Genomic DNA, 12,931 nt, shown 5'->3' with positions numbered 1-12,931 from the left:
CTGGGTGTGATTGACGTTGCCAAGCATGAGCCTCGAGATGTGGAGCCTCGGCCTCATATAAATTCGAACTGTGACGCCTCTGTACACTCACGGCACTGGCCTTAATGAAGACTGCCAGGAAAATTCTGACTAACCTGAGAGAAACTAACAGTTGGATAGGGCTCTTTAAAATGGAATACTCTTTAAACTGGGAGCTGAGAGGGGGATGGGATCCACGGGCAGGCAACAGATTTGGGGACAGCCCCACTCCAGTTGTTGGGGGACACACATGAAGACCAAGCTGCACATGTACTACATATGAGAGGTAGGCCTAGGTGTAGCCCATGTATGCTTTTTGGTTGGTGGTTCAGTCAGGGTGGGGTGATATTCAGGGAGGGCTTTCCTTTATCAGAGGAGAATAGAAGGGGGAAGATGTGTGAAGGGGATATCAGAAGGGGGTATCCCTGCCCAGCCCAGCCCCAGAGCCACTGTGGTACTTGATGTAGCTTACCTACCTTTCCTTACACTGTCATCAAGCTACTGGCACACCCACACCTCATCTACCCACTGAGTAAGCAGTGAGAAAGCTGACTGCGGACAACAGAGAGGAACAAGGTGCCCAGAGAGCTCATCCTCTCCCACTTAGCCAGGACAATAGTCACCAGGAGCTCTGTCACCCAGCCAAAAGGCCTGAGGTAGGTGGAGGCAACTGTGGGAGATGAAGAAAGGTCTCTCATCACATCGCTGATCTTTTAGGCCACTCAGCATGTGGCCTCAGTCAATGAAAGTGGAAACACCAAGATCTCCCAGGCCTGGGTAGTCTCAGGGAAATCCTCCAGGGGAAAGAGAAAAAAACAAAGGCTGCCAGCCATAGGAGAGGCCTGATTCCAGCTAGAGAGGGTTCCTGGTATGGGATGTCCCCAAACCAGACTACCCTGTCAGTGGGCCCCATGCACCTAAGTACCCTACCTTCTGAAGGTAAGCAGAGGAAACAGGGTGGCAATGCAGAGGGCAGGCAGCTGTTTCCACAGGGAAGCCACCGAGGCAGGACCCCTGCATCCTCACACAGTTGAGAGGGAGGGTCCCAGAGTCCTCTGCACAGACTCTTGGAGGCTGGCAGAGTCTCTAGCTTTCTAGGGTGATAAATTCAAAGGTGGAATTTGCGGAGAGCTGTGTTGAGGAGAGCCTGTCTGGCCTCTTTCTAGAATTCTAAGGAGTGGCCTGGGCTTCCATCCTCCCCTGAACAGACTGCTGCCCTTCCCCAGCACTCCTTGGCTCCGGTTCAAGAACAAGGGCTGCTCATGTGCAAGTAGAGAGGGGACACCAAGCACCAGAGGCTCACAGGTTAATCATTAACAGTGTCTGGGCCCAGGGAGAGCCACAGCCCTGCAGGCCTAGAGCTTTTAAGGAAATAACTAGGAGGAAACTCCCGCCCCAGTGGCCACTGCAGAAAAGCTTCTCCTAAGAACAGCCAGACCTATGCATTTTCTTTGCTCTGTGAGACAAGCAGGGGTAACAGTGGAACAGGAGAGGGCACAGGCAGCAGCCTGGGGAAGTCCCTGATTGGTAGTTTCTCCAGTGGCCATGCTGCCCAGCACAGCTAACCCCTGTCGTGATTGTGTATTCAGTTCTGATAGGGATCTCCCCATCCCAGGTACCCTGGGGCCTCTGCCTATAATAACCATGCTATCTTCCCACTGCCTTCTCAGGCCCCTAGGAAACATGGGCATTCAGTCTGCACAATGTTACCAAGGACCAAATGAAGACTAGCCTTGAATGAGGCATACTTGATATGTGCATAAAGCAGAAGCTATGCACAAAAAACAAACAGAACAACTCTGGAAGGCTTGGCATCCATCTCCATCCCACTTTCCCCAGACAGCTGAGCAGCCCTCAGATTTGACCAGGATGGACACTTTCTGGCTTCAGATACTCTGAAATGTTTCCTCATGCAAGGAAATTCCATAGTCAAAGGCATCTCCAGTCTTGGTGGCCCTAACCTACAGTCCTCAGCCCTCCCTTGTTAGTGTGTCTGGACTTTGCCAGAACCCAGGCCCAGGGCCTCTTGGGCCTGCTCTTTCAGCAGCTTTGAGTGTTACCCTCCTCCATTTCAGTGTTGGCCAATCTTCAAAGAGAGTTTCTTTCTGAGCTATCTCAGGACATCGACTGTGGAGATGCACAGGGCAGCACTAGCTATATTTTGTCTTCCTGTTAAAGCACAGATGAACTTCATTGGGACCAAAATGAAGCAATTATTATAGACTTTTATAGCCATCTGCCCCACTCCACAATAGTAGATTAGACGCTCAAATTCAGTAGATTGCTGTAGAAAGTAACAGCTCTGAGTAGACCTTGGTGGTTTCCCATATGCCAAGTCAGCCAGTGGAGCCAGGATGCTGCTGAGGAGTTCCCATGTGCACTGATAGAGGAGCCAGGAAGGGCTCCAGGTACTATTACATCCATGTTTTGTTGTAGATGATCTCAATATAAGTGGGGAGTGGAATGAGGCGAGGTTATCTCTGGCCCTGCCATGGTCATCCCCTAGACAGAGCATGGTGAGGACAGGATAGCTGGGACCCATCCATGTGCCATGCTCAGAGCTCACTGACCAACCACCAAAGCAAAGCAGGCAAAGAATACAAATAAACAGTGCATGTCAAACTGTAGGGAGTAGGTGTGGCACAGGGGAAGATGCAACCCAACGGTGCATTTCTGTCCATTTCCAGCTCCTCAAGTAGGTGATACAGGGAACCATACAATCAGCTGATGTCCCTGGGACAGTGCTGAGCCACAGAGGGCAACAAAGTAAATAGCAGCACAGCTAGATGCCTTGTCGACAAAACAGAAGTATCTAACAAAGGAGTGTCGGTTGCATCTAAGCAGCCACACCTCCTGTCTCAGCATAAAGAGGTAATAGGTACAGTCACAGGGTCCAGGCATTGGCCTGTGAAATAATGTTAGCTCTAAGACAGTGGTTCTAAGCCTTCCTAATGCTGCAACCCTTTATTACAATCCTTCATGCGGCGATGCACAACCATAAAGTTATTCCCATTGCTACTTCAGAGCTGTAATGCTGCTACTGTTACAAGTCGTATTATCAATATCTGTGTTTTCCAATGGTCTTAGGCAACCCTGTATAAGGGTCATTCAACAACCCCTAGAGGGGTAATGACCCACAGGTTGAGAACCACTGTAACAGACTGACTTTCTTCCTTTCTTTGACAAGGCAAAGAACAGGTAGGAGAGAGGTTGTCACTAACCCTGCAAGTGAAAAAAAAAAAAAAAGCCAAACCTACAAAGTCAGGAACTGGTCCCAAATGAAGCAAGACTGGACAGGCAAAACTCCAAAGTGAATACAGAAGCCAGCATGCCAGATCTGTAAGGAAGTCCACAGCATGATGTTTGTAAAGCAGAGCTGGTGAGACGGAATAGGAAGATATCTCCAAAGGACAAGTTTCAAGAGGCTGACACTGCCTCCGTGCCCTGGTGACTGAAGTCCCTGCTAAGGTCCTGTGCCGTACCTCACTGGAGATCCAGATGGAACATATTCCCAGGCCCCCCAAGAGGTGTAGAGTTAGACATGTGTCCCCACAGTGGGTGTGTTCCTACACATGAGGTCACCCTTCTATGATCCCTATGCTGAATGGAGCACCCAGAAGCCCTCTTTTCTGAGACATGAGTCTGTGTCAGTGAACTTCATATGTTCAAACAACTAGAAAATGACACCTCCGTAATTCAGAAAGGGGGAGGGCATCTAGCTGCATCTGAGGACTGCGGGGCCATGAGATCCCAGGGTCCAGAAGGGTGCAGTAGCGTACCAAGGAAGAAAAGTTGCCTCTTTTTCCCTGAGTGTTTAGGTGTACAACACAGCATGTTTCCAAAAGGGGATCCTACTGCCTAAGCTACTGCTGTGGAATCTACAAAGAACTCAAAAAATAAAAAAACAAAACAAACAAAAAAAAGACCAAACATCCAGATAGCAAGTGCCACAAAGAAACTGAGCAGACAGCTCTCAACAGAAAAAAGAGGGATGGGCAGTAATGGCCCAAGATGAGGAAGTACTCAACATCCTTAACCATCAAGGAAATGCAAGCCAGGGTCACACTGTGATTCCATCGGACTCCACACAGGTTGGCTATCACAGAGAAAACAAACAATGAATGCTTGTGGGCATGTGGGAAAAGAGGAAGCCTATTCACTGCTGGTGGGAATGTAAACTACTGCAGTTTCTATGGAAATCAGGACAGAGGATCTTCAAAAACACCAAATAGAGAACTACCATGTGACCCAGCCACTCCATGTGTGGTATCTACCTAAAGGACTCCAGGTGACCGCACCACAGAGACCCCTTTTCCTAGGTGCCCGATAATGACACATGGAGAATGAGTGTGACCTCTATGCATAATGTAGCTCTACTCAGACATAGTGATGGAAACTGTCATTTGAAATTGCTTCAAATTTGTTAAAACTTTATTATAAAGCATTTTCTAACAAAAAAATCATGCAGTGAAATTAACTCAAAATCTATACATCTCAATGAGCAATTGAGATGTTCTAACAATCGTTAGAACAGCCATCCAGAGGCTGTGAGCTTCCCACTAGATTTTACAGTTTCACTATTGCATGTCTGTAGATATACATATGTACTACATAGATATATAGATGTACTTCTATAATACACATTAAGCCATTAGAGTTCAAAGAGAGCTACTTGGAAGGAGAAAGGGCACGAGAGGATGACAGAAGTAAGTTTGCACAAAGTACACTATATACAAGCATTAAAATGTCATAATGAAATTTATGGAATTCGTAGGCAAATGGATGGATCTGGAGGGCATCATCCTGAGTGAGGTAACCCAATCACAAAAGAATTCACTGATAAGTGGATATTAGCCCAAAAACTTAGAATACCCAAGATACAATTTGCAAAACACATGAAACTCAAGAAGAACAAAGACCAAAGTAGGACACTTCGCCCCGTCTTAGAATTGGAAACAAAACACCCATGGAAGGAGTTACAGAGACAAAGTTTGGAGCTGAGACAAAAGGATGGACCATCCAGAGACTGCCGCACCCAGGGATCCATCCCATAATCAGCCTCCAAATGCAGACACCATTGCATACGCCAGCAATATTTTGCTGAAAGAACCCTGATATAGCTGTCTCTTGTGAGGCTATGCCAGTGCCTGGTATACACAGAAGTGGATGTTCAGTCAGCTATTGGAAGGAACACAGGGCCCCCAATGGAGGAGCTAGAGAAAGTACCCAAGGAGCTAAAGGGGTCTGCAACCCTACAGGTGGAACAACAATATGAACTAACCAGTACCCCGGAGCTCTTGACTCTAGCTGCATATGTAGCAGAAGATGGCCTAGGTGGCCACCATTGGGAAGAAAGGCCCCTTGGTCTTACAAACTTTATATGCCCCAGTACAGGGGAATGCCAGGGCCAAGAAGTGGGAGTGGGTGGGTAGGGTAGCGGGGGTGGGGGGTATGGTAGACTTTCAGGATAGCATTTGAAATGTAAATGAAGAAAATACCTAATAAAAAATTGGAAATAATATCATAATGAGTGCTGTGCATTATAAGCTATGAACACCATTAGCTGTTCATATGCACAGAATAAATTAATAAAATTAATAAAATAGTACAAGTGCTATTTGGCTCCAAACCTGAAATGTCCTCAAATGGCCGTGTAATGGCCATTTGTGTCTCAATTAACAGGGTTCCCAAGACATGGGGCCTTTAGGAGGTGACACCGGAGAGAAAGTGACATCATTGTAAGCCTGACTGCACTAGCTCACTTTCACGCTCTCTGTGTCTTGCTCTCTTTACCTCAGTGAAAGCCACTTCCTTTCCCTTGCACATTGGCACTATGTCACCAAAGGCTCCATGGACTGAAACATCTAAAGCCATAAGCCAAAGCCAGGTTTCCCATCTCTAAAGCATTTTTCTCAGTTTTTTGGCACATGGATGGAAAGCTGACTAACACGGGTACTTCAGTACCAATCGTTGTGAGGAACAAATACACCTCCAGATAGCCATGCCCTGTTGACAGCCCTGTTTGGGCCTGCCTGAACCTGGCGGAAACATACTTGCATGCAAGGTAGAGGCCAAGATCTCCCTGTGGATAGCTGGTCACAACCTCCAATAAATTCTTTTTGTTTGATAAGAAAAGGGACAGAGTAGTCATGGGGCATACACCTGGGAGGAAATAGCTTGTAGCAGGAGGCCTCCAGTTCTCAACTGAGTTGCTGCTGTCTGGGAAGCCCTGCTGGTGCAGATCAAAGCTGAGCTATGTAGGCTGTGAAGTGCTCTGGGGGCTCAAAACCCCCATACCTGCAAGCAACTACACCTGAACTTTGTCTGAGTTCAGGGAAGGCAGCCTCAAGTAAACAGGGCCATTTGCCAAGTGGAGTTCCTGCCCTTTGTATATTTAGTTGTGAACAGAGTTAAGATTTCCTCTTTGACAGCATGGCAGACATAGTTACATCAATGGGCTGCAGACAGCCCCTAAAGAGAAAATCTGATGATAGTGCCACACCTGAACAGGGCTGAACCTCCCTACAGTAGCAGGACCCCATGGCAGTCAGAGCCCTTGCTGCCACCATAGAAGTCAGCACTGGAGGACCTGAGCCAGCCAGAGCCTTCTGATTGTGACATACAACTTGCTGAACCTGTTTTATGAGCTGTATGCAGAGAGCAGTTGTCCAGAGACAAGAAACAAAACCTACTACCTTTGGAGAAGGCCAAGCACATAGCACCGAACTCACTGAACCTGCAGCTGCAATACATGGGCCAACCAGGGCATCTCTAAGAGCAGTCACCAGTGTCACAGAGAGAGGAGTGCCTATGCTAGACTCCAAGTCCTGAACCATAGGATGTAATATAGAACTTGGACTCCCAATACCAGGGCCTCTGCATGAGTATCAAGCCCTCCTTACTGCTGAGCCACCACTCTACCTGTCACCATTTCTTTATTTTCCTAGCATTTGCCAAGGCTTGCCACAAGATCATAAAAGTTCATAGGTCAGAGCCTAGCATGGGGGGGGCTCTATTTGGTTACCCATTCTTCTTTAATTCAGGTCATTAATCTTCAAGTCTTTATGATAATGAACAGTCCAGAAAATAACCCAAGTTACTTTATTTTCAACTTGAGGGTCCCTTGGATCAGCTCACAGAAACACAGTGCTTCATAAACATCTGAATATCAGTTTGCTGCTCCACCTCCTGCTTTATGAAGTACTGGACTCAGCCTTAGCAATAAGATCTGCTTTGTCACGCCTTCAGACAGAAGGGCAAGCAGATGAGACTGTGTCAGTCAGAGGCAGGTGTGTGGAAACACAATCCGAAGATCAAGAAGACTGTCGGGTTTGTCTGATTTTCTCCCCTTGCCAAAGCTTTTGTTTGTTTCTTTGCTTGCTTGCTTGCTTGCTTGCTTGCTTGCTTGCTTGCTTGCTTGATTGCTTGCTTTTTGCTTGCTTTTCTAAGACAGGGTCTCACTACATAACTCTAGCTGTCTGGGAACTCACTATGTAGACCAGGCTGTCCTCAAACTCACAGAAATCCACCTGCCTCTGCCTCCCAAGTGATAAGATTAAAGGCGTGTATCAACACACATGGCTTTTATCTGTCCTTATTATCCCAAGTATCCCCACCACCATGTAGGACTCAAGCCACAGGCAAGTGTAGGGTACAAAGGCACCTGCCCTTTTTGTTTCTGAGAACCAGCTCTGAAGCTAAGATTGGTTGCCCAGGTTTTAGAGACCAAGGCAAACAGACCAGTCCTTATCCTGACTCCAGATCAGTGTTCCTGGAAAGAAATGGGATGTGAGGGTCACCAAAAGCCATAAGATGCCCCAGTAGGCATGTCTTAAAAGCCTTTGGCTCTGTTCCCTCTACCAAATGAAGAAGAGCTGTCATATGGATAGTTAGCTACTGAAGCCCCAGCAGAGTTAGAATGTGCTTACCATAACCGACAGCCTACTTCTGCCAGCCAAGGCCCAAGTGGCCAACATGAAGAAAGACGCATGCCCCCCTGATCTAAGCAGCAAAGCAGCCCCCTGTCTTGACCATCCAGACCAACAGCATGTAGAAAAAATGGGGTGATCATCTGCAGTGACCCCTTCACTGGTAAGGTCTTGGTATCAGCACTGCAAATCTTTCAAGCATTTCATAAGCATCTTTAAACCTTCCCTGTGCCTACAGGACAAGGAGGGAAGGGGCTAGAATGTAGGAGACATATAAGTCCCTCCTCTGGGGGAACAAAACCTAGGGATCTTCCAAGCCTAAGTTCCATGGAGACTGCCTCTTTCCAATGTAGCCTGTGAAAATCTCTTGCTCTGCAAGTCCACACGTGGGACCAGAAGACAAGGAGCTTCCCACACTACAGAAAATCAGTAGCCAGCTACCAATGACCGGTGTCTGTCCCTCTGCAAAACCCTCTCCTCTAGATACCATCACAGTCCCTGCTTCTATCTCCAGATCCATAGGTCACTAGCCAGGCAGCAGACTCCAGCTCAGAGACCCATGTCAGAACTCCAGGTAAATGACCAAGTTCACAGATTTCATTTTCATGGAAGGAAACTCAGGCCCCGCAGAGACATAAGATACCCAACCCAAGGGCCCCTGCCCTGGAGGACCACACACATCTATTGAAGGTCCTGTGGTAGAAGTTCTCAGATGATTAGCCATCCTTCCTCATCATGGTCAGCCACCAATATCCCTGGGCCTCTCTCCTGCAGCTCTCTGCTGAGAACAGGCATGGTGGTACCTGCTGGCAGGATCCAGCTCACGCCTGTTTTCACACAGTGATGATTAATTCCAAGCATTAGGCATGTGCTGTGCAGATTAGCAAAGTTTCCTTACTGACTCAGAGATATCATAGTTGGGAAGCACTCAGGCTCAGGCAGAAGACAGAGAACAACAAAAATTCCTCAGGGGGAAGCACCCCAAAATCTGCTGCCTAGGAACAAAGAAAAGCATTTGTAAAGAACAACTTTTCTGGGGTCCTGGCCTGATCAGGACTTGAGAACTGGAGAAAGCCACCATAGGAGGTCAACAGCAACCATAGGAAGTCACATGCAGTCTGTGACTAGTTGTCCCAAGGGAGAGGAAGCTGAGGGGTTTCTACATCCATTCTCACCTGTCCTTAGCCAGGGTTGGATGCTCTGGAAATGTGCCCCTGGCCAGCCTGTCCATAAGCTAGGAAAACCTCCCAGAGCTCCTGGGTGGGTATCATGTGGGTGGAAGTGGACTGTGTGAAGATGCCTGCAGCATGGCATGTCTCCAAGGATTCTCCAAGCTCACGTGCAATCTCAGAGTGATGCTCTGGGTCAGTGCTATCTTGTCTCAGTGATAGGGAAACTGAGGTCCAGGGGCATGCATGCAAGCAAGCTCCCCAGGAGCCCAGGCAAGAGGCCCTTAGTAGAGGCGAAAGTAGGCAAAGAAAGCTGGCAAGCCAGAGCCCATTTTTCTCTCACCTAGGTCTGTATTCTCCACCTGTACATGTCAGCTCCCCCTCACAACTCATAATTCCATCTTAAACATGTGACTGTGCCATATCCTAAAGATTAGAGAACAGGAAGGGTGACTTCAGGACAGTGTGCAGACTACATTCCCACACATGTGTCCGCACACATGGTTTTCATTGTAACCTTTACTATACATGAAGTTTTCAAGAACTGTAGAAAGAACACAGACCACTGCTCAGTCAGGGACTAAGACAGCTGTCATCAGCTCTCCCCAGATACTGCACACTGACAGGCAAGCTGTGTAGTATGTAGTAACTGCAAATTGCTGCCTGGTCTAGGGCCACCACCAAGGAACCAGTGTCCACATCCTCCTGGCAAGCCCTTTTCCTGTTAGTATCTTTGACACTCCTTCTCACTTTTGACCTGGCTCCTGAAAAGCCACCTAGAAACCATCTCAAGAACTGAACTCATGTCCACATAGAAACCTGAACACAAAGGTCACAGTGGCACAATGCACAACAGTCAAAACTGCCACCAACACAAACTCAGATGATCTTGCTAGAGGTGTGGATACAAGATAGCCTATCTGTGTCACAGGACATAGCTCAACTGCAGAAATCAATGTCACAGTAAGGAGTACAACTCATACCATGCCACTTGAAAGGAGGCAAACATGAGTCCACACAAGATGCTGTTCCATTTAAGATTTGTGCACAGCAAGGAATTGGGGTGGACAGAATAGATGGGTGCTTGCCCAGGGTGAAGGTCATAGGAAGAAGAGTCACAGCTAATGGTAATCTATCAAGGACTGAGAGATGGCTCAGTCTGTAAAGTACTTGCCGTGCAAGCATGCAGACCTAAATTCTATCCCCAGAGCCCATGTTGAAAGGCTCTAGAGTGGTGGCATGTGTTTATAACCCCCAGTTCTGTGGAAGCAAAGGCAAGCAGGTCCCTTGGGCTTGCTTGCCAGCCTAGCCTACTCAGTGAACTCTAAGCCCATGAGAGGCTATGTCATTTGGGGTGAAAATGTGGAGCCCAGAGGAAGAACACTTGAAGTTTGCCTCTGGCCTCTACACATATATACCTGTGCACGCATGCACACACACACACACACATGTGCATGAACACACATGCACCTGTACACAAAATGAACAGACAGACTTATGCACATAAACAATTTTCTAAATTTTCTAAAGTTGTACTTATCTCTTAAGAGGATAGAATTCTATACTTTAAGAAAACATACAGTAAATGTTCTAAATCTTGAAGGTGATTATTTTTTCCTGATTAGCAGGGCCTCAGAATGTTTGCAACTAACTCCTAACTTGGACTTACAGAATCTAAGCCAGTCACAAGCTATGTAGGGAAACTAGGCCCCCTGCCACCATCCTGCTACTAGGTAGCTCCTGGTCCTTCCTCAAGAGTGGGTCATCTTAACTTGTAATCTGGCCTTTCTTACAGATCAAGGGCAGCACTGGCAGTATGCCTGCTCTCTCCAGCATCGGGAGGGATGCTGCTTCCAAGGGGCTTTGTCTTCTGCCCCTGTGAAAGTCCAAGGGCCTCACTGCACAAGGCTCTCCAACAAGGACAGGCTTGAAGCCTGAACATGCAGAACACCAGGATGGATGGTCATCCTGGGAAGAAGGTAGCCAGCCATACCTCCAGCTCCCTCCACTTCTCTGCAGTCTTAGGCTATCTCAGGAAGAGCCTCCCATATGCAAGGCCAGCCCACCAGCTGTTACCATACAGCCCAAGTTCCCAGGACACTGCCAAAGAGTTCTGCCCTGGGGAAGTGGACTCTGTTTCCCAACAATCAGTCAAAGAGGTCATGGAAAGTCAGTCAAAGAGGTCTCAAAGGATAGGATTGGAGCTGTTATGCCCACCCCTCAGACTGACCAAAGTACTAACATACTGTAAACCACTCTGGGAGCAAAAAAGTCATTGTGTGCCACCAGGCGGTCATGGTACATGCCTTTAATCCCAGCACTCATGGGGCAAAGGCAGGTGGATCTCTGAGTGCAAAGCCAGTCTGGTTTACGGAGCAAATTTTAGGACAGCCAGAACTATACAGAGAAACCCTGTCTCAAAAAAAAATCATTATATAATTAATAAAGATTGCAAATGCTTCAAGAACTTAAACAAATGTATGGCACAGTGGCCCCCACCTGCCATCTCACAACACTCAGATGACAGGTGACCTCAAGATCAATATAAAACAAACCCTAGTTCCTGCGAGTCAGAAGTCTGCATAGAAATGGAGGGAAAGGCTGCTCTGAGGTCTTAAGGATGATGTTCTCCAAGAACTTGCAAATTCCAACTTAGGTATTTTTTTTAAAGATTTTGTTGTTATTGTTTTGGGTTTTTTTTAAGTTGTATGTTGTATACATGTTAGTGTAGGTACCCTGGAGACCAGAAGAGTCAGTTCTCCTTAGAACCATTTACAGAAAGCTGTAAACCACCTGATATGGAAGTTGAGAATCAAACTTAAGTACTCTGCAAGAGCAGTGTACACTCCTAACCACTGAGCAATCTCTCCATCCCTTAAAGAGCTTACTATTTTTATTTCACATGTATGGATGTACATATATACATTATATGTGTGCAGTGCCCAAAGAGACCAGAATAGGGTTCTGGATGCCCCAGATAACTGTCAGCCACCACATGGGTAGATGCTGAAAACTGAATGAGTATCTTCTGCAAGCATAACAAGAACTCTTAACCACTGAGTCATCTGTCTAGCACAGGCTAAGGCAATTTTTTTTAAGTTACTCCAAAGTCCCCCTCAAAATTTTTTCTATTATATCAACTTGGTGCAAACTAGAGTCATTTGGGAAGAGGGAACCTCAATCGAGGCTATTCTGCCACCAGATTGGCCTGTGGGGCATTTATTAATTGATGGTTGATGTGGGAGGTCCTGTGTGTGGCACTACCTCTGGACTGGTGGTCCTGGATACTATAAAGGAACCAACTGAGCAAGGCATGGGGAGCAAGCCAGTGATTAGCACCATTACATGGCCTATGGTACCATTTCCTGGTTCCAAGTTCCTGTCTTAAATTCCGCCCTGCCATCCCTGGATGATGGACTACAAGTTGTACACTGAAACAATAATGTTTCCTCTCCAAGTTGCTCAGTTTTAACACAGCAAAAGGAAACCCTGACTGTAAGTGAGCCAGATGGGTAGAGTATGCCGGCTGCCAGCAGCTCCTGGCAGCTCCTCCACCACTGGTCATTCCCCTCCCAGACACCTAAGCTCCTTAAGGCTGAGACGGTGAGTCCTCCTCCTAGTGACCTGTCAGTATCACTAGAAAAAGACTAAGGCCACACACACATACCCACAAAAAATGGAATCATCATTTCCAAAAGAAAGGTTGGCAGAGGCTTTCTAGAACATTTCAGATGGCTTTAATATGCCACCAAGGTGGGAGATCCAGTGGCACTGAATGTCAGCATCTCACAGACCTGACATCTTTTGGGATTTTTC

This window comes from Mus caroli, unplaced genomic scaffold (genome assembly GCF_978045245.1).
Source record: "Mus caroli unplaced genomic scaffold, Mus_caroli_1 scaffold_4, whole genome shotgun sequence".
NCBI lineage: Eukaryota > Metazoa > Chordata > Mammalia > Rodentia > Muridae > Mus > Mus caroli.
Note: the sequence above shows the minus strand (reverse complement) of the source record.